We start from the raw sequence: 4,660 nt of genomic DNA on the forward strand, positions 1-4,660 counted from the left end.
TTTTTTTCTTGCTGATGTGGGTCATTTAGTAGTTCTTTGACTGGTAATCTATAATTAGTAAACTCTCTAAATCTCTGACTGTCTGAAAATGCCTTTATTTTCTTTCAGCTTTGAATGATACTTCAGCTGGTGTAGAATTCTAGTTGGAAAAATAATTTATGCCTCTTTTTCCAAGATAAAATTTCATATTTTCTAAAGTCTTTTACCATTGATGAAAAGTCAATTGTCATCCTAATTATCTTTTTTTAAAACCCTCTTAACTCTTTAGTAGCTTTTATAATTTCTTTGTATGTTTGTTCTGAAGTTTCAATAATATGTGTCTAGATGAGGGATTTGTTGTTACTTATGCAGCTTATAGCACAGATATTCTTTCATTTTAAGAATACTTTTCATTCTTTAATTCTGGAATATTCTCAGCTATTTGAACATTATTTCTCTTCTTTTCTCTCCTTTGGAACACGTTAGAGCTTTTCATAATAGACTCTTGGTCTCTTAAATTTTCTTTCACATTTTTTATCTCTCCATCTCTGTGCTACATTCTGGTGATTTCCTCAGAGGAAATGGTGGTGGAGAAATGGAAGCAGTGGAGTTTGTACCTCCTGACTGAAAAGTTTGATAGTGATGTGAAGGAAAGAATTACAATGATCACTTAAGGGAACATCGGCTTGTGTGAAGATTTGTTTTTCTGAACAGAAGAGACCTCAAACTAGAGCCAATAATTCACCTCTCCACCTGGCTATCCTATCCTCCTAGTCCTAGCACTCCTATCCTTCTAGTTACCTAAATTTTCTTTGCTTCCTCTATACAAAAAGTAATATTTCTTTTTTATTCAGTAAGTTCTTTCAGCCTCGGGTGGCTTTCACAAAACCCTCTTTTCTGGGATCTCCTTGAGCCACGAGGTTTGAATTTGACCTCATTAACCTGCCAGTTCTGATTTTGAGTCTGGGTCTTATCTTCCTGGTGAAGTAGGATGTGATTGATACAGTAAAGGCAAATTCAATCAAATCCAAGCTAAGCAAGTGCCACAGAGAAATGAGACCCATAGAGCTTAGGGGTAGGGTGGGGAGAGGGGAGCTGTGGTGGAGTAACAGAGGGCAGTAAAGAAAGAGGGAGAGGGAGAGGGAGGAGGCAGAAGACGAGAGACGGAAGTGGGGCGAGGGAGAGGATATGGCTATATTGATTGATCAATTGACGAAGTACTCTTCAATTTGGGAAAATTGAACCTCTGAGAGGCTACTGCTACAGGAATGCCCCCACCTCAACAGATACGCTCAGTCTAAAGGTATCCTCAGCCCACACCAAGCTGCAATAGTCACTCTCCTTAACCTTTGATGTATCTAGTTTTTGCATCCTTCAAGAAAATCTTCTAAACCTAAATGTATCTGGTGTTTTGGGGCATTGCAGGGTCCCCTCATCCAGAAGAGATCTTCAGGTTCCAAATGTAGGAACTGTCCCTAATTTTCCCTTCCCTGGGCTGAGAGCCCCTGGGTTTATATTTCCTCTCTGACATTGATCCTTGGTGGGTTCACCCGTGAGATTTTATTGTGTAAACCTCCCCCGAGAATCTTATAATTGACTCAACTTGAGGCATTTTGGTTGGGTTGTAATGCCCTCCAAGTGCAAATTGAGTTGGGTAAGCAGAATGAAAGCTGACATGGCTGTTAGGGGAAATGGCTATAGGAATGGGGGTGGGACAAGGTCTCTTTGAGGCAAAAACAGGCTTTATGACCAGGTCCTTGAGCAGCAGTAGTGTTGAAAGCCCAGCTGGTGGTCAAAAATCCCTAGTTACAGCTGAGCTGCTGAAAATGGAAACCAGCAAACAACTGAGCAGCCCTCCTAAGCCGCTGGCCTCAAAGACAGCCTATTCAGTGTTAAAACAAGAAAGAATAAATCTGAATGCTCTGGAGAACAACCTCAGTAAGGCTTTTCATTAATTGAAGTTTGGATGGAAGTGCTAGAATCACTCTGAGAATCTCCCAAAATCAATTAACTGCTTGGCTGAAATAAATGAATAGAAAGCTTGAGAAAGGGGAGTCCACCTCTCTGTGTACTCATGCTGGTAGACTCTTCGAGAGAGACGCAAAAGAAACTGTGGGGCCAGAAGGGTGGGGTCAACAGAACTGAGCCAGTGTCCCTACTGCCCTGACATTAGCCTCTGTTTGGGTTGGGCTTCTGTTGTAGAGTCCTCTCTGCCAAAGAAAGGAAACCTTTGTTTAAATCACCACTTGCTCTTTCAGACCTTGCCAGGAATCACCTCCTTTAGGAAACTTTCTTTGTCCTCCCCAGCGCCTCACCAGTCCCACCATGCACTGGTTGGGTCATAGCCATGCTCTGTGTTCCCATGCATCCTGGACACACCTCTCTCAGGGCACAAACCACTCTGTGCTGTGATCAGTGGTCGTGTTGTCAATCTTTGCCAATTAACCATAAACATCTCCACGACGAGGCCTGTCTTTATTGTCCTCATACTCCAGTTTCTGGAGTGGTCCAGCAGGTGGTAGTGCTCAATATGTTTTGAACTGAATTGACGTTAGAAACCTATTGAGATGTTTACGTGGTTTATTTTGGTAGTGCTGTAATTGGTTGCCAGAAAAGTCCCTAAAGGTAGGAACTGGTTGCGCATGCACAGGTCATATATGTATTTTGTGCCTAAAACAGTGGCCATTGCCACTTTGATGGGCATCTGAGTACACTGGAACCCCACAAGCTGGGAAGATATTTCCAGAGCTAACCAGAGCTCCTGGCACAGCAATGAGGTGAAAACTTTCCACGTCTCTGCCTCCATGCACCTGAGCTGCACACGGTTTGAACTAAGTCAGACTGGAGCTCTTCACTCTGTAAAGATTTCTCATTTGGGGTTTTCTTTTCCTGAATAGCCCCACTCTGGGAGTCTAGGTACTACAAACATAGAACTTCAAGGGGATTTGAATTTAGCATTAAAGAAGGAGTTCTTGGGGAGGTTTTTGCCAAAAGTTCTTCCTCTCGGGAGATCTGCAGGGTGAGGAGTCTTGGCAGAGCGGAGCAGTCACAGGCACCGCAGGCTCCATGGCCCCAGGTGCTGAGCAGGCACACGCCACTCAAGTAACAGCTGCCACTCCGTCTGATCACCACCCTTCTTTCCTGATCATTCCAGTCCACGTGGGGGCGGGGGGGAGGTCACATTTTAAGCTTACAAGCAGCTAACGCCTTGCACTTACCAGTTAGTGCTCAGCTAAGATGAGCCAATAACCAGCAAGGGGTGGGTGACAGTGGACACTTCAGAGAGATGGGAAATGCCAAAGATACACTGTCCCTGCTTTATGGTTTTGTTCAGTGTCTTGACTGCTCAAAATCACCTCTTCAGCTTCTAGTACACGTGGCCCAGGCTACTGGTCCCCTGCCTAGAAGGTTGGGAAACAGGGCCGCCTCAGTCCCCTGAGAGTCCTTTCTCATTGCAGAGACAAGGAACTGGGAACACAAATGACAAATACATGAATGAATAAGCCAGGGCAGATGGGGTGGGGTTGCCAGATCAAACAGGACACCAGTTATATTTGAATCTTAGATAAACAATGAGTTATGTTTTAATATTAACATAATATGTCTCAACTATTGACTAAGGTATACTTATATTAAAAACTATTTGTTATATGGATATACTTAATGCTACTGAATCATACAGTTAAAACTGGCTAAGATGGTAAAAAAAAAAAACATTATTTGTGGTTATCTGAGCATCTGATTTCACTGGCCATCCTGCATTTTTGTTTGTTACATGTGGCGATTCTAAACAGGGCCAAGAACTTCCCCTTCTTCCTGCCTCACTCCAAGCCAGGGTCACGGATGCAGTCATAGGATTCTTCTGGACTCAGAGGGTCACTGCTGAGGTGGGCTGTCTGGTGTAGGCTGAGGCACAGGCTGTCCGGGTGGGGCTGGGGCTCCACCTGCAGGGTCCCACTGCCTCCTGGGACAGGGCCGGCTGGGCTCCGGGTAAGAAACCCGGCCTCCTGGGCCCACTGCGGCTGCCCTGCAGCGAAGGAAGAGACTGAATCCAGGTACTGAAAGATCCTGCAAGACAGGCCCTGACAGAAGTCACACGTCCATGGCCTGAATACGGCTGTCATCGCTTCGTCTCCGCGGACCGTCACACCCAAGGCTGGAGGCGAAGCCGCGCCTCGGCACACTCCACTTTAGGCAAAGCCAACGCCACATACAAAAATCTGTATTTACCAAAAATACCGTAGTGAGTGATGATTTTATTCTGTTGACAACAGAATAGAACGTAGGCTTTCTTTAGTTAGTAAACTCCCCTCATGCATTTAAAATAGGATTCCGGTTGGATAGAAAAAAAAAAAAAAGGGAGATTGGCCGGGGATTGCAGAAGCAAGTTATTCCTGTCCGAGGGCCGGGCACCGAGGGCTTCGGGGAGCCGGGACGGCAGGAGTGCGTGTGGCAGGTTGAGGGGTGTGGAGAGCGGCTGCACCGCAGCAAGACACTTGCCCGGGAGGTTCGCAGAGCCGGCGTCACGATGCCGCAGGCACGCTGCACGTGTGCGCAGTCAGGCCGCTTCCACGCGCGCCGTCGCCTGCCCCGGGTGGGTGGGCAGGAGTCGGAGGGGTGGTGGAGACACGGCGGAGAGCAGGAAGGGTGAGCGGAGCTCCCTGCGGTGGAAGTCGGGGGG

Source organism: Propithecus coquereli, unplaced genomic scaffold (assembly GCF_000956105.1).
Source record: "Propithecus coquereli isolate 6110/MARCELLA unplaced genomic scaffold, Pcoq_1.0 Scaffold228, whole genome shotgun sequence".
Classification (NCBI taxonomy): Eukaryota; Metazoa; Chordata; class Mammalia; order Primates; family Indriidae; genus Propithecus; species Propithecus coquereli.